We start from the raw sequence: 18530 nt of genomic DNA, 5'->3' as shown, positions 1-18530 counted from the left end.
TCTACGTGTCAAGTATTTGTTCCTATGACCATGAGATCATATAACTCACTGACACCGGAGGAATGCTTTGTGTATATCAAACGTCGCAACGTAACTGGGTGACTATAAAGATGCTCTACATGTATCTCCGAAGGTGTTCATTGAGTTAGTATGGATCAAGACTGGGATTTGTCACTCCGTATGACGGAGAGGTATCTCCGGGCCCACTCGGTAATACAACATCACACACAAGCCTTGCAAGCAATGTGACTTAGTGTAAGTTGCAGGATATTGTATTACGAAACGAGTAAAGAGACTTGCCGGTAAACGAGATTGAAATAGGTATGCGGATACTGACGATCGAATCTCGGGCAAGTAACATACCGAAGGACAAAGGGAATGGCATACGGGATTATATGAATCCTTGGCACTGAGGTTCAAACGATAAGATCTTCGTAGAATATGTGGGATCCAATATGTGCATCCAGGTCCTACTATTGGATATTGACCGAGGAGTCACTCGGGTCATGTCTACATAGTTCTCGAACCCGCAGGGTCTGCACACTTAAAGTTTGACGTTGTTTTATGCGTATTTGAGTTATATGGTTGGTTACCGAATGTTGTTCGGAGTCCCGGATGAGATCACGGACGTCACGAGGGTTTCCAGAATGGTCCGGAAACAAAGATTGATATATAGGATGAGCTCATTTGATTACCGGAAGGTTTTCGGAGTTACCGGGAATGTACCGGGAATGACGAATGGGTTCCGGGTGTTCACCGGGGGGGAACCCACCCCGGGGAAGCCCATAGGCCTTGGGGGTGGCGCACCAGCCCTTTGTGGGCTGGTGGGACAGCCCAAGAAGGCCCTATGCGCCATAGGAAGAAAAGAGAAAAGAAAAAAAAGGAGGTGGGAAAGGAGAGAAGGACTCCACCTTCTAATCCTAGTTGGACTAGGATTGGAGGAGGACTCCTCCTCCCTTGGTGGCGCAGCCCTTGGGGCTCCTTGAGCCTCAAGGCAAGCCTCCCCTCCCTCCTCCTATATATATGGAGCAATTAGGGCTGATTTGAGACAACTTTTCCAAGGCAGCCCGACCACATACCTCCACGGTTTTACCTCTAGATCGTGTTTCTGCGGAGCTCGGGCGGAGCCCTGCCGAGATAAGATCATCACCAACCTCCGGAGCGCCGTCACGCTGCCGGAGAACTCATCTACCTCTCTGTCTCTCTTGCTAGATCAAGAAGGCCGAGATCATCGTCGAGCTGTACGTGTGCTGAACGCGGAGGTGCCGTCCGTTCGGCATTAGATCGTGGGACGGATCGCGGGACGGTTTGTGGGACGGTTCGCGGGGCGGATCGAGGGACGTGAGGACGTTCCACTACATCAACTGCGTTCACTAACGCTTCTGCTGTGCGATCTACAAGGGTATGTAGATCGGAAATCCCCTCTCGTAGATGGACATCACCATGATAGGTCTTCATGCGCGTAGGAAATTTTTTGTTTCCCTTGCGACGTTCCCCAACAGTAGGGCCGGCTGCAGGAGCAACCGAGCGCATCCGGGTCGCGACAGGTCCCATTCGGAGGTTTCCCTAGCCAAGGACCAAAGGGCGGGTCGCAGCACAATGCTGGCCAATACCAAGTTCATAACCAGCAGTACCACCCGCTGGGAATGTTCCAACAACCACCCCCGCAAGGAGACCCCCAGCGGCAGGAGGGTCGGGGCGGGTTCCAAAATAACCCCAAACAGTTGAACAGCGGGCAGTACCACGTGTTCACCACCAACACCTGTAAATGGGATCACAAGGTGAAGCATAGAACTTCGTCGATGAGCTGGCGCTCCTTCGATACCTTCACTGGTCAGAGCAACCCATAACGTGGAGCCGAGAAGACCATCCACCCCGAGTCGACAACCCTGATGACTTAGCCCTGGTCGTGGCTCCCCAAGTCGGGGGATACACCCTCTCCAAGGTCCTCATGGACGGGGGCAGCAACATCAACATCCTATATTTTGACACTTTCCGACGGATGAACCTCTTAGAGAAGGACCTGATGCCATCATCCATGGTCTTCCACGGTATTGTCCCCGGTAAGTCAGCGTACCCGATTGAGCGGGTTAAGCTTAATGTGGCTTTCGGCACCGAGTCAAACTACAGGAGCGAGTCCCTCCTGTTTGAGGTAGTCAAAATCAAGAGCCCCTATCATGCGCTGTTTGGACGGCCGGCTTACGCCAAGTTTATGGCCCGCCCATGCTATGTTTATCTCAAGCTCAAGATACCTGGACCCAAGGGTCCCATTACCGTCCACGGCGACAGGGAGATAGCCCAAGAGTGCGAAGGAGATGCGGCTTACGCCGAGTCAGCTTGCGCGGCCGAGGAGCTCAAGTTCCACCAATCCCATGTCGACCCGGCGGACATGACGCCGCTCAAAAGGCCGACTATCGATTCTGAGCCGCCCCTCAAGTTTAAACCAACGGACGACACCAAGGTTATCGATTTTACGCCACACGACTCCACCAAGCAGTTCACTATTGGGGCAGGTCCCGACCCCAAATAGGAAAGCGCGCTCATCGAATTCATCCGTGAGAATAAGGACATCTTTGCATGGAAATCTTCTGACATGCCGAGTGTACGGAGAGAATTCGGTGAGCACCATCTTAATACCGACCCTAAAGTTAAGCCCGTGCGGCAATACCTTCGCAGGTTTAATGAAGAACGTCGTAAGGCGATTGGAGAAGAAGTAGCCCGGCTCCTTGCCGCTGGGTTCATCATCGAGGTTTTTCACCCGGAATGGCTGGATAACCCGGTCCTGGTGCTCAAGAAGAATGGCACTTTCCGCATGTGCATTGATTACACTGACCTTAACACAGCCTGCCCGAAGGATCCGTTCGCCCTTCCCTGCATTGATCAAATCATTGATTCGACGGCGGGTTGTGAACGTCTGTGTTTCTTGGATGCTTATTCGGGATACCACCAGATAAAGATGGTGGTGGCAGATCAGGAGAAGACATCCTTCATAACCCCGTTCGGAGCTTTCTGTTATGTGTCCATGCCGTTCGGGCTCAAGAGTGCGGGGGCGACTTACCAGCACTACATCCAGAACTGCTTACACAGCCAGATAGGCCGGAACATCCATGCTTACGTGGACGACATCGTGGTCAGATCTCACCGCAAGGAGTCGCTCTTGGAGGATCTCAAAGAAACCTTTGACAACCTGCGTGTTTACCAGATGAGGCTTAACCCCACCAAGTGTGCTTTTGGTGTCCCGCGGGGAAGTTATTGGGTTTCTTGTTATCAGAACGTGGCATCGAGGCCAACCCGGAGAAGATTGAGGCAATTACTTCACTTGGGAAACCAGCCAACGTTAACCAGGTGCAGCGCATGGCGGGTCGAATCGCGGCCTTGAGCCGTTTAATAAGTTGCCTTGGGGAGAAGGCCATCCCTCTCTACCAGCTGCTCAAGAAGACAGATCATTTCGTGTGGACAGACGAGGCCAACGAAGCCTTCGAAGCCTTGAAGCGACAATTAGCTAACCCGCCAGTGTTGGCGGCTCCGGCAGACAAGGAACCTATGCTCCTATACATTGCGGCCAATTCCGAAGCATTCAGCGTGGCAGTAGTTGTCGAGCGAAAGGAAGAAGGAAAGGAATACCCCCTCCAGCGACCGGTGTATTTCATCAGCGAGGTCCTCACCCTCTCCAAGCAACGCTACCCACATTGGCAAAAGTTGGTTTTTGGGGTATTCATGGCGAGTCGAAAGCTGAAACATTACTTCCAGGAACACCCGATCACGGTCGTCAGCTCCGTCCCCCTCGGCGAGATCATACAGAACCGAGAGGCTACTGGACGGATTGCCAAATGGGCCATCGAGCTTGGACCCCATCAGGTGCGGTATACGCCTCGATCAGCTATCAAATCTCAAGCACTCGTGGACTTCATCAATGATTGGACCAAGTTACAAATCCCTGAGTAAAGACCAGATCTTACATACTGGACCATCTATTTTGATGGGTCCAGACAGTTCGAAGGCTCGGGGGCTGGTGTGGTGATAACTTCGCCTCGAGGTGACAAGTTTTGCTATGTCCTCCGGCTCATGTTCCCATGTACCAATAATGCAGCAGAATACGAAGCTTTGCTCCATGGTTTGCGACTCGCCAAGGAGATGAACCTCACACGAGTGAGATGCTTGGGCGATTCAGATCTGGTGGCGTAGCAAGTTTCCGGCACCTCGGATTCATGAGACCCTCTGAAGGCGGCTTACAGACGAGCTATGTCAGATGTGGCAAGTCATTTCAATGGCTATCAAGTGGATCACATCGACCGTCGGCTTAACGAAGCAGCGGACGCTCTTTCTCGCCTTGGTTCGCAGCGTAAGCCGGTTCTTCCCACTGTCTTTTTGGATATATTACATAACCCTTCAATAAAACTACCTTCGGAGGAAGATCTAGCGGTACCAGACCCCGAATCTCAACTCGTGGCGGCTCTCCACGCTAATCCAGACTCGGTGACTCCCTACATGGTGTATCTAACCAGAGCGAGTTACCTGCCGGCGAGTTGCTAGCTTGCCAGATCTCCATCGATGCAAATCCATGGTCATACACAATGGCGAGTTACACAAACGAAGCACCTCAGGGGTATTTCAAAGATGTGTTTCTTCTGAAGAAGGATGTATGATTCTCAATGAAATTCACGCGGGCGACTGTGGTCATCATGCTGGGTCCCGATCCTTGGTTTCTAAAGCCTTCAGACATGGGTTTTATTGGTTGACGGCTCACGCAGACGCACAGGAGATCGTTCGCTGATGTGATGGCTGCCAAAAGTTTGGACGCCAGATGCATGTACCGGCTCAAGAATTGCGGATGATGCCAATCACTTGGCCGTTTGCAGTCTGGGGGCTTGATATGGTTGGTCCCTTCAAAATGTCTTCCAACAAAAAAACCCATCTGTTGGTGGCGGTTGACAAATTTACCAAATGGGTGGAGGCAGAACCTGTTAGCAGTTGTGACGCCGATACGGCCGTCAAATTCTTGAAGAAGCTGATTTTCAGGTTTGGATATCCTCATATTATCATTACTGACAATGGTACTAACCTATCAAAAGGTGCAATGCAAGAATTTTGTTCACGAGAGCATATCCGACTTGATGTTTCCGCGGTTGCACATCCCCAGTCCAATGGACACGCAGAGAGGGCGAATCAGGAAATATTGCGGGGGATTAAGCCTCGGCTCATGGTACCTTTGGAACGCACACCAGGATGTTGGGTCGAGGAGTTGCCATCAGTACTGTGGAGTATCTGGACGACTCCAAATCGCTCCATGGGTTTTACTCCTTTCTTTCTGGTCTACGGGGCAGAAGCGGTGTTACCAAGTGACATCAAACATGATTCCCCACGAGTCGCCACCTACGTGGAGCAGGAGAACGAGTTGGCACGACAAGACTCGCTGGATGCCTTGGAGGAGGAACGCGACTTGGCCGCGTCACGGTCGGCGATTTACCAACAGGACTTGCGCCGTTATCACAGTCGTCGGGTCAAGAACCGAGCTTTCCAAGAAGGCGACTTAGTGCTCCGTTTGATTCAAGATCATACCGGTATGCACAAGCTGTCACCTTCATGGGAGGGACCGTTTGTCGTCAGCAAATAACTTCGGAACGGCTCATACTATTTGATGGATCTTCGCCAAGATCGGCCAACTACGGGGGTTGAGACAACTCGCCCCTGGAACATAGCCCATCTGCGGCCTTACTACACTTAGAGCCATGAGCTCCCTCCTTTTTTCTTTATCAGTTTTTAGCAAATTGCAATCCATGAATTATGAAAGCAATAAAGCCGGCACCCACGAATTTCGGGGTCCTTTGCCATTTCAGCTTTTGAAAGCATGAGTCTTTATTGTTCTATAAGTCGCCCAAACATGGACGCTATCAAAGTCAAAGAGCGTAAGTCTCCATGCCGCACTTGCTTCAAAACTGGGCTTTGATAAACCGCCAAAGAGGACCAACATTGCCAAGTCGCACGGTCCAAACATAGGCGCCTTATATGATTTTGAGAAGTAAACCGGCTTACTTGGGGGCTACTAGCCCCCAAGTCGTTTTGCAGTAAGAGCGTATACGCTTCTGTAATCCTATGCCTAGTTTCTTCCTAAACCATAGGTCACTTGGGGGCTTCCACTCATTGAGTTCAGCCTGAATACCCTCTTGGCTAGCGAAAAATTACCGCATTACAAATGGTTATACTGGACTATGTGTTGAACAAGTCGCCACATGGACCTATGTACTCGAGGAGAGTCAATCCGTTATTTGGACCCTGAACTCGCCTTGGTTAAAACATAAAAGGTACCGGCCAGAGTAACACATGGAAAATAGAGAAACCATTGGTTCATTGAACCTGCTTCACAGAAGCTTGACTCGCGCTTGATTAGCCGGTCTAAAACAACAAGGCTTTTTTGCAAAAGCTTCCTAAGGGTAACACTAGAGTTTTGCAAACTCGTCTTATCCTATCGAAACTCATTGAGTCGATAATTTTTTTACTTTGAGTTGGCTTTGATTATAACTCGCCCCGGCTCATATTTCTCGCCGTAACCCGGGGGCTGATTTATCCCTCGCCATATCCCGGGGGCTAATTTATCTCTTGCCATGATCCATGGGCTGGTTTATTCCTGGACATGCACTTGCCGAATCGGCTGCTGTTTTCCTCACATACCAGGAAATTTTTTGAGACATTTCTTGGTTTATGAAAAAAGTTGCAGGCGAGTCATGCATAAGATTCAAGGACTACAAGTGGTTCTATCCAAAAACAATACGGCATGTTTGGTGTTACACACACACTAGCAAGACTATTACATGGATCGCATGGCCAGAATGGGTATCATCCCCCAGTAAAGGAAGGATCCATGGGCGAGTCAGGCCGCCGCCGAGTCGCCTTGCCTTGAGCTCTCCCCGCCTTCAATTCGTAAGTCGCCCAGCTTCCAGTTACACTTGGACAAGGCAATGAACTCGTCTTCATCATCAAGGAAGAGAGACAGGTCCAAGTCAAGATCAAAAGGATTCTTGGGACGACTAGGAACCAGGCTAGCGGTTTCATATGCAAGAGGCGTCACCTTCTTTTGTTCTCGTCATAGGCGGCTTGGTACTTGTTCAGATCCAAACTGGCTGCCAGTTGAGTCACCGCATAGCGAGATTCTACGATGGTTCTGTGATAGTCCATCTCGATGAATTCTGACCCGTCATCTTTCAACTCGGGGTAGCCGGCGACTATTTCTTCAGTTTTGAGCTCCAGGGCGTAAGCTAAGCACCGACTCAGGGTGTTAAACACTCCCTTTCGGGGGGCTGATCTTTTTAACTCCTCTATTTGAGGAGGCAGCGTAGACAAGAAGCCAAGCATCTGCTTGATGGTCATTATTGGTCCCTTGTTGCCCATCACTGCCTTGATTGATAACACGCCCCCGGTGTATAGCTGCTCAGCAAAGGTATATATGGCTTTTAATTTCAGCAGGCAGTCGTCCAAAAGATTGGCGGCTCGCGAACCTGCAAAGGGTACATCAGTATTCGATACTTTTTTTGATACCAGATTAGTTAGTCAAACAAGTACAGGGATAAAGCTTACCAAACATGGCGACTGTCATATCGGACACATGCTTTTTTAAGCCGGTCAGCTCTTGTTGGGCGGCTCCCAATTTCTCCTCTTCCTGCTCAGCACGCTTCAGGATGGCGGCTTGATCGGCCTTGGCTTTCTTCTCAAAAAATTTGTGGTCGGACTTCATCTTCTCTAGATCGGCCTGCAACAAGTGGAATTTCGTCTCCAACTCGGAGTGGGCATCCTGTTGTTCAGCCAGGTTTTTCTTTAAATCGGCTACCGCCGACTCAGTCTGTGCCATAGACTCCTGCACATCAAATTTGGGGACACAAGTCTCATAATTTTTGCAAGCAATACTCCTGACACTTGGGGGCTAATGTATGATTTTTTTATCAAAGTCATACTGTGTGCAAGACCCGGCTCATCTTCCGAAAGATGACTTAACCCTTGGGGGCTACAGGTTGAAGTCTTTTCTAATACAAGACCCGGCTCATCTTCCAAAAGATGACGAGGCCCTTGGGGGCTACAGGTTGAAGTTTTTTTAATAAAAGACCCGGCTCATCTTCCAAAAAGATGACCCGGCCCTTGGGGGCTACAGATTTAAGTCTTTTCTAATACAAGACCCGGCTCATCTTCCAAAAGATGACCCGACCCTTGGGGGCTACAGTTTGGAGATTTTTTCTACTACAAAGACCCGGCTCATCTTTCAAAAGATGAGTCGGCCCTTGGAAGGCTAATGGGTGCAAGAAAATACATCAACATACCTCGTGTTTGATCCTCATAAGGCGGAGCAAGCTTTTGTTCAGTTCAAAATCCCTCTCCAAATGATTTGTGAAGTCGAAGCAAAGCTGGTCAAATTCCAACTTCTCATATTGGAGGAGCTTGAGGGGTTCTGCATCTTCATCAGGGGAAAGGCGAGTGGCCTTGGAAGTATGTTTGGGAAGCACGGCAGTTGGGGGTGGAGTAGCCAACGCCAGTGACCACAACGTCTGGATCGTCAGTCGCCTTGAGAGGGCATGGTGGGTTACTCTGACCAGCGGTCTCCTTCAAAATGACGGGTGAGTCATCCCGGGCATCGGGAATATCGCCTGCATGAATATCACAAGCCGCCATTTGCTCCTCATCAGTCTCAGGAACAGAGGTGCTTGTGCCTAAGGCATCAGATGTTTGGAGAACAGAAGGAGAGTCGCCGGTTTTTCTTCTCTTCGCTTGTGCCCTGCAACAAAAGCACCAAGGTTAAAAGCACATATCATTGTTTGGAAAAATTGGGTTAACAAAGAAAACTTACCCTTGCACACGAATCATCGGCGGGAGAGCAAATATTGACGAGTTGCCACATGTGGGAGGAGAAGTCTACCAGAACAAAGACTTGAAATTCACAAAGTGGCGAGTCATATTTCACACGACAACAGGTATAATAAAATAAGAATGTACCTCCCTGGTGCGTTTCCGACCGGTTTTCTTCTCGCGCAGTCCGGTGACCAAGTCGCCAGAGCGACTACGGGTCTTGCGCGAGGGGGTAAATCTTGCTTTCTTCAAAAGGAAATCAGGGTCCATATAAGCATGCGGGTGATACATGGGCACTTTTCTGCAGATCCGCCTGGTTGGTCTAGGGGAAGGAGAAGGTGAGTCGGAAGAAATGGAAATTACCTCGGCTGCATCATTCTTGCTCTCATCATCGTCACCCTACGCATAAGGATGTATGGTGTAAACTTAAGTCGGAACACATAGATAAGGAGCAAGGGGAAAACCTTACCTCTGAATCTGCCTCGTCTGCATGTGAGTCGCCAACAAAAGATGAATCTTTTGTGGTGGCTTTCTTTTTGCTCACCATCTTCTTCTTTTTTGGTGGCACCTTGGTGGACTTCGGGGCGGTTGTTTTGGGGCCCCTCCGCCAAAACACATCGGTTTTCTGATGAATGAAGGCAAATCTTAAGCCATGAACGTTGCTAAGCATAAATAAGACAAAGGGTAGCTTGGACTCTTACTGGTGGCACCGGATTGGCGCGGCAGAAGGCTTTAAGGCCAATCTTGGCGCATTCTTCCACAGACTCGCCGGACAGTTTCTTGATAACTCCGACAATTTCGCTCTCTGAGAGTTTGTGGTGACTGGCGCATTGTGGATGGTCTAAAGTGTCGTCGTAATCATACATCAGCCCATCGCGGCGACTTAGGGGAGGATGTTCCATTCTATCCAGCAGCGGAATAGGTCGATCTCGATGAGCCCGTTGTTGTTCAGAGACTTCAACTCAGAGAAGATTGGGATGAACTCCGACTCTTCTTATTCTGTGAGCTTATCAGGAAATTTGAAGTCCATAGGCAGGCGGTCTGCTCTGAAGCCCGGGAGAGGGTTCTCGCCTGGTGGAGAAGTGTCCCGGCAGTAGAACCATGACTCGGCCCAGCCTTTGGGATGGCTGGGCAAAAGAACTGTCGGGAATCCCGTTCACGGCGTCTTTGGATGTTAACCCCTCCGAGCTCGTGGTTGGGACCGTTGGGAAACTCGGTCTGGCGGTTTAGATGGAAAAAGTTCCAGAATAAGGGGACCATGGGTTATCTCTGTAAAAATACTTCGCAGAAGACCTGGAACTGGCATAAGTTGCTGATGGAATTGGGTCCCACATCTTGAGAATGGACGTTGAGGAAATGCAGGACGTCCTGGAAAAACTTTGATCCGGGCGGCTTAAAACCACGCTCAAGGTATTCGATGAAGATTACTACTTCTCCTGGAGCGGGATTGGGGTCAGCTCGCCCGGGGCGGTTCTCCAACCGATGGTTTCCTTGCTGTCAAGGAGACCCGTCTTAACAAATTTCTCAAGCGTGGCATCGTCGACTTTGGTTGGTAACCAGTCACACCTCGTATTGGCCATTACTACAAAAAAGGGGAAATGAGGCGACTTAGTAAAAGACTAGGGGATGTTCTAACCCGCCAGTATGGGTCTACGGTGTTCATAAAAGGTTTGCTAACCCGCCAAACGGTTAACGTGCATCGTAGCCCATTATTTGCGCGATCTACGAGTATATCTTCAAGGGTGTTCTAACTCGCCCTTGAGACTGGAAGAGAAGGCATCATGCCTATAGTAATGAAACTAAGTCGCTACGAAGACTGAAGCTAAATGGCGACTCTCAGAAGTGTTCTTTTCCTTAGAAATATTCTCAACAGGTGAACAAACATGTTTCTATAGATGGGCAGTAAACAGTGGATCTACAGACGGATTGAAATAGAAGGATATTGCATGAAATAATGGTGATGAACTAGGCACATGACGCGGTTACAGCGTTGGACAACAGTCTGTAGGTTTAAACTGGCAAAAGGGCATGACTAAATGGCTGAAGCCTACTACTACCTAAGGTCAATCACGAGAGAATGGAACGAATCTAAAGCGGTTAAGGATGTTCATCGCATTATGAAGCTAGCTCGCAAGAGGTTACAGTCATGGTGTTCTCGGCCTAACCCTAGGTGGGGGTAGGTGTGTACCTATGGACAGGAGATCGTCACCGGGGGCGAAAGCTCGGCGCTTCGTGCTTCTTGGCGCCCGGAAGGTCGCAGTCGATGGAGAAGCTCCGGGAGCCGGAGACGACATCGGGGCGCTGGTGCTTGGAGAGGACGCCAGGGTGCTGGCGCTCGGAGACGCAGTGCACAGGGAAGACGAAGACGAGATGGAGGTTGGTGACGGGGTTTCTTTCCCCCCATTTCTCTTGTTATTTAAAGGGCAGGAACGGAAAACGAGTTATCGAGGCGGAGATCGAGGCGACAAGTCAGAGATCGCGATGATGGCGTCTAGATTCTCGGGATAAGCAATTATGGGCAAAAGATCTGTTGACGGTTACAGTGTTGGGAGCCCTGGAACCAAGGGGATGAGGTGACGCCATTTAATACTATGTGGCGACTGAGGTTAAGTACAATGGATGGTGACTTAACATTCGCCGAAAGGTTGGAAATGAGGAGAGTCGCCCCAAGCTGATGGAAGTTTATTGACACGAATGAATTCATGACAATCTGGGGCCTAATGTTGGGGATATTACCTGCGGGTAACCCGCCCTTGATGGGTCGGGTCACCAAAGGGGCGACTCACCATTAATTGCGCGTTCCATGGCCCAGGAGATGAAGGCTAGTTCAAAAGGATCGTGCGGATGATGGAATATCAAGGAAGGTCCTTATCGTGGGAACATGGCGACTTAGAGATAAGGAAAGCTACCAAGAGTAGAATGGCAGGACTTTGTAAACCCGAGGGCCTCGACCTGTATATAAAGGCGAGTCCCAGGGAGAGGTCAAGCGAGTTATAGAGAATCAAGAGCTAGGTCAGGCGAGTTACGCCCTCCTTGTAATCGAAACCATTATCAATCCACACAAAGCAGGACGTAAGCTTTTATCTCCTCGCGAGGGGCCGAACCTGGGTAAATCTGAGTCTCGCTTTCACTCACCCCCTTCGAGTCGCCACCAAGGTGCGATGGCTCCATCTCTAAGTCCTTTCACGAGGACATCTGCCGTGACAAAACCACAACACAAGGTGACTTCGAAGCACATCCAACTTACATTCTTTGACAGAATCAGTACCTTCGTGCATATCAACCAAAGTATCCCAAATTTCTTTTTCATTCTCAAGACGACTGATTTTGTTGATTTCTTCGGGGCAAAGTCAGTTGAAGATGATATCGCAGGCTTGAGCATTATGTTGCAACATCTTCAGTTCATGAGCTATCGCATCACAATATGGTTCATGCCCTTCTCCAAAGAAGTTACCTTGCACAGCAACACGAATAACAGCCCAAACACGAGGATTAAATCCAAGTATGTGCATTTTTATTTTATGCTTCCAACTAGCAAAATTAGTGCCATTGAAGTAAGGACCTCTACGATGATAATTTCCCTCACTAGATGCCATACTCTCCTAGGTTGCTAAACCAATGGAATGGAGACCAAAGTTGTGATACCACTTGTAGGATCAAAAGTATGTCTAGAGGGGGTGATTAGACTACTTGACAAGATTTTTTTTTGCCTTTTCCCAATTATACTTGAGAGGCAACTACGGAAGTTATAACAAGTCAAGTACACCCCACACATGCACTTCTAATAGTATAGCAGCGGAAAGTAAACATGCAAGTGCAAAGTAGAGGAATAGGTAGGGAGATCAAACGCACGAGGCTGACATGGCGATTTTTGGCATGGTTCCGATAGGTAGCGCTATCGTACATCCATGTTAGTGGATACTTCATACCACAGTGGGTAATGGCTGCGAGAGTCCACGGAGGGCTCCACCCACGGACAGTCCACAAAGAAGCGACCTTGTCTATCCCACCACAGCTTCCGTCCACGGAGGACTAGCCTCACTCATGGTAGATCTTCACGAAGTAGGTGATCTCCTTGCCCTTACAAACATCTTGGTTCAACTCCACAACACGAAGTAGGAAGGTCCCAACCGACACCTAACCAATCTAGGAGGCACCACCCTCCAAAAGGTAATAAATGGGGTAGATCGGTGAACTCCTTGCTCTTGTGCTTCTAAAGATAGTCTCCTCAACACAAATATCTCTATCATAGAATATACATGGGTAGGAGAGGTTGATTTGGTGGAAAGCAGTTTGGGGAGGCTAGAGATCAAGTTTGAAATGATTGGATTGGAATATCTTGGTCTCAACACATGAGTAGGTGGTTCTCTCTGAGAAAATGGATCTGGAAATGAGGTGTGTGTTCTGAGTGCTTCTCCCACAAATGAGAGGTGGGTGAAGGGGTATATATAGGCAGCAGCCAAAATCCAACCATTACACACAAAAGAGCAAACTGGTGACATCGAAGTTGGAAACTCGGTGGTACCGACCAGCACTAAAGGTGTGAACTTTTGAATCTCGGTGAGACCGATATATAGAACTCGGTGGCACCGAAAAGGTGACTAATAGTGATATGGACAAACTCGGTGGCACCGATACTCAAACTCGGAAATTCCGATTTTGTGTATCTTGGCAACATAATGTTTGTCACACTGAACTCGGTTGCACCGATGCAGTTTCGGTTGCACCGATTTGGTGGGAATGGCTAGGATTCTGTCTAAGGTTCAAACTCGATGGGTCCGATGTGGAAATGTTTGTGACACCGAATTTGTGAATGTGGAATTTGACATAGTGAAAATGTGGGGAAATGATTGAGTATTTTGGTGAATAACTTTGAGCATTTGAGCAATTAGTTCACTGTACTACCTCACCCCCTTTTAATAGTATTGGCTTTCCTATGGACTCAAAAGTGATTTCTCAGAAATATAAAATGAAGAGTCTTCTAGCTTGAAGCTTGAGCCAATACTATTCCTTTCTTGCATCCACGGGAATCTCCACATAAACCTTAAGCCATAGCATCTTTTGAACTTTTTTGAAATATACTTGGAAAACACATTAGTCCAATGAAGCATATGTTGTTATCAATTATCAAAACCACCCGAGATTCGATCGTATGTATCTCTATACCTAGTTCAATCTCGTTACCGACAAGTCTCTTTACTCGTTCTGTCATACAAGATCTCGTGACTAACTCCTTAGTCAGATTGCTTGCAAGGCTTATTGTGATGTTGTATTACCGAGTGGGCCTCGAGATACCTCTCCGTCATACGGAGTGACAAATCCTAGTCTTGATTCACGCCAACCCAACAGACACCTTCGGAGATACCTATAGAGCACCATTATAGTCACCCAGTTACGTTGCAAAGTTTGATACACACAATGTATTCCTCCGGTGTCCGGGAGTTGCATGATCTCATGGTCATAGGAACAAATACATTGACATGCAGAAAACAGTAGCAATAAACTAACACGATCATATGCTACATTCAGAGTTTGGGTCTTGTCCATCACATCATTCTCCTAATGATGTGATCCCGTTATCAAGTGACAACACTTGTCTATGGCCAGGAAACCTTGACCATCTTTGATCAACGAGCTAGTCAACTAGAGGCTCACTAGGGACAGTGTGTTGTCTATGTATCCACACATGTATTTGAGTTTCCAATTAATACAATTCTAGCATGGATAATAAACGATTATCATGAACAAGGAAATATAATAATAACTAATTTATTATTGCGTCTAGGGCATATTTCCAACAGTCTCCCACTTGCACTAGAGTCAATAATCTAGTTCACATCACTATGTGATTGTAATGAATCTAACGCCCATACAGTTCTGGGGTTTGATCATGTCTTGCTTGTGAGAGAGGTTTTTAGTCAACGGGTTTGAATCTGTTAGATCTGTGTGTGCTTTACAAATCTCTATGTCATCCTGTATATGCTGCTACCACATGCCACTTGGAACTATTGCAAATGACTTCTCCACTATACAAATCTGGTTTACTACTCAGAGTCATTCAGATTAGTGTCAAAGCTTGCATCGACATAATCCTTTACGACGAACTCTTTTATCACCTCCATAATCGAGAAAAATTCCTTAGTCCACTAGTTACTAAGGATAACTTTTGACCATTGTCCAGTAATCCACTCCTCGATCACTTTTGTACCCCTTGACAAATTCATGGCAAGGCACACACCAGGTGTGGTACACAACATAGCATACTATAGAGCCTACGGATAATGCATAGGGGACGACCTTCGTCCTTTCTCTTTCTTCTGTCATGGTCGAGCTTTTGAGTCTTACTCAAATTCACACATTACAACACATCCAAGAACTCCTTCTTTGCCAATCTATTTTGAACTCCTTCAAAAACTTGTCAAGGCATGCATTTCATTGAAAGTTTTATTAAGCGTCTTAATCTATCTCTATAGATATTGATGCTCAATGTTAAAGTAGCTTAATCCAGGTTTTCCTTTAAAAAAATCCTTTCAAACAACTCTTTATGCTTTCCAGAAATTATACATTATTTCCGATCAACAATATGTGAAACACATATACTCATCAGAAAATTCTATGGTGCTCCCACTCACTTACTTGGAAATACAAGTTTCTCATAAACTTTGTATAAACGCAAAAGCTTTGATCACCTCATCAAAGCGCATATTCCAACTCCGAGATGCTTACTCCGGTCCTTAGAATGATCGATGGAGCTAGCATACTAGTTAGCATCCTTAGGATCGACAAAACCTTCTAGTCGTATCACATACAACCTTTCCTCAAGGAAACCATCAAGGAAACAATGTTTTGACATCCATCTGCAAGATTCCATAATTGAATAATGCAGCAACTGCTAACATAATTCCAACAAACTTTTAGCATCGCTACGAGTGAGAAATTCTCATCGTAGTCAACTCCTTGAACTTGTCGAAAACTTATTTGCAACAAGTCGAGCTTTCTAAATTGTGACTTTCACCATCATCATTTGTCTTCCTTATAAAGATCCATCTGTACTTAACAGTCTTACGACCATCAAGTAGTTCTTCCAAAGTCCACACTTTGTTTTATACATGGATCATATCTCGGATTTTATGGCCTCCAGCCATTAGTCGGAATCCGGGCCCACCATTGCTTCTCCATAGATCGAAGGTTCATTGATGTCTAGCAACATGACCTCCAAGACAGGATTACCGTACTACTCTGGAGAAACGCGTTTTCTTGTCGACCTACGAGGTTTGGTAGTAACTTGATACGAAGCTTCATGATCACCATCATCATCCTTCTACTTCAACTAGTGTAGGCGCCACATGAACATCTTCCCGCGCCCTCCTACTCATTGGTTGAAGTGAAGGTTGATACGTCTCCAACATATCTATATTTTTTTATGGTTCCATGCTATTATCTTGCAACTTTGGATATTTTGTATGCATTTTATATCTTTTTTGGGACTAACCTATTAACTCAGTGCCAAGTGCCAGTTCCTTTAGAACCAAGGAATATCAAACGGAGTCCAAACGGAATAAAATCTTCGGAATGATTTTTTCCGGAACAGAAGATATGCAGGGAACTTTAGAACCAAGGAAAAGGCTCCCGAGGGAGGCCACAAGCCCCCTAGCCGCGGCCAGGGGGCGCCTACCAGGCTTGTGGGCCCCCCGTGGCTCCTTTGCCCTACCTCTTCCGCCTATAAATTCCCTAAAAAACTGAAACCACGAGAGAGAGCCACGAAAATACTTTTCCGCCGCCACAAGCTTCTGTCTCCGCAAGATCCCATCTGGGGACTGTACTGGTGCCCTGTCGGAGGGAGGATTCGGACACGGAGGGCTTCTTCATCAACGCCATTGCTGCTCCGATGATGCGTGAGTAGTTCACCACAGACCTTCGGGTCCATAGCTAGTAGCTAGATGGCTTATTCTCTCTCTTGGATCTTGAATACAAAGTTCTCCATGACCTTCATGGAGATATATCCGATGTAATCCTCTTTTGCGGTGTGTTTGTCGAGATCCGATGAATTGTGGATTTATGATGAGATTATCTATGATTATTATTTGAGTTTCCTCTGATCTCTTATATGCATGATTTCGTATCCTTGTAATTCTCTTCGAGTTGTGGGTTTCGTTTGGCCAACTTGATCTATAATTCTTGCAATGGGAGAAGTGCTTGGTTTTGGGTTCATACCGTGCGGTGTCCTCACCCAGTGACACAAGGGGTAGCAAGGCACGCATCGTGTTGTTGCCATCAAGGGTAAAAAGGTGGGGTTTATATCTATCGCATGAATTTATCCCTCTACATCATGTCATCTTGCTTAAGGCGTTACTCTGTTTGTTATGAACTCAATACACTAGATACATTCTGGATAGCAGTCGATGTGTGGAGTAATAGTAGTTGATGCAGAAAGTATCGGTCTACTTGTCTCGGACATGATGCCTATATGTATGATCATTGCCTTAGATATCATCATGACTTTGCGCGGTTCTATCAATTGCTCGACAATAATTCGTTCACCCACCGTAATATTTTCTATCATGAGAGAAGCCTCTAGTGAACACTATGGCCCCCGGGTCTACTTCACATCATATTTTCAGCTCTACACTTTTACTTTGTTGCACTTTCCACATTTAGATCTCACCTTGCAATTAATCGTGAAGGGATTAATAACCCCTTTATAGTGTTGGGTGCAAGTTTGTTTGTTTTTGCGCAGGTACATTGGTGACTTGCCTTGCTACTCCTACTAGATTGATACCTTGGTTCTCAAAGTGAGGGAAATACTTACTTCTACTGTGCTGCATCACCCTTTCCTCTTCAAGGGAAAAACCAACGCAAGCTCAAGAGGTAGCAACGGTTCAATAACCTCATCAAGTTTCCACCATCTTCCCACTCAATTCTTTCGAGAGCAACTTTTGTTGGAAATATGCCCTAGAGGCAATAATAAATTAGTTATTATTATATTTCCTTGTTCATAATAATAGTTTATTATCCATGCTAGAATTGTATTGATTGGAAACTCAAATACATGTGTGGATACATAGACAAAACACTGTCCCTAGTGAGCCTCTAGTTGACTAGTTCGTTGATCAAAGATGGTCAAGGTTTCCTGGCCATAGGCAAGTGTTGTCACTTGATAACGAGATCACACCATTAGGAGAATCATGTGATGGATAAGACCCAAACTATGAACGTAGCATATTGATCGTGTCGTTTTATTGCTATTGTTTTCTGCGTGTCAAGTATTGGTTCCTATGACCATGATATCATATAACTCACTGGCACTGGAGGAATACCTTGTGTGCATCAAACCTCGCAACGTAACTGGGTGACTATAAAGGTGCTCTACAGGTATCTCCGAAGGTGTCCTTTGAGTTAGTATGGATCAAGACTGGGATTTATCACTCCGTGTGACAGAGAGGTATCTCGAGGCCCACTCGATAATACAACATCACACACAAGCCTGGCAAGCAATGTGACTAAGTGTAAGTCACGGGATCTTGTATTACGGAATGAGTAAAGAGACTTGCCGGTAACGAGATTGAAATAGGTATGCGGATACCGACGATCAAATCTCGGGCAAGTAACATACCGAAGGATAAAGGGAATGACATACGGGATTATATGAATCCTTGACACTTAGGTTCAACCGATAAGATCTTCGGGGAATATGTAGGATC

This window comes from Hordeum vulgare, chromosome 3H (genome assembly GCF_904849725.1).
Source record: "Hordeum vulgare subsp. vulgare chromosome 3H, MorexV3_pseudomolecules_assembly, whole genome shotgun sequence".
Taxonomy (NCBI): domain Eukaryota; kingdom Viridiplantae; phylum Streptophyta; class Magnoliopsida; order Poales; family Poaceae; genus Hordeum; species Hordeum vulgare.
Note: the sequence above shows the minus strand (reverse complement) of the source record.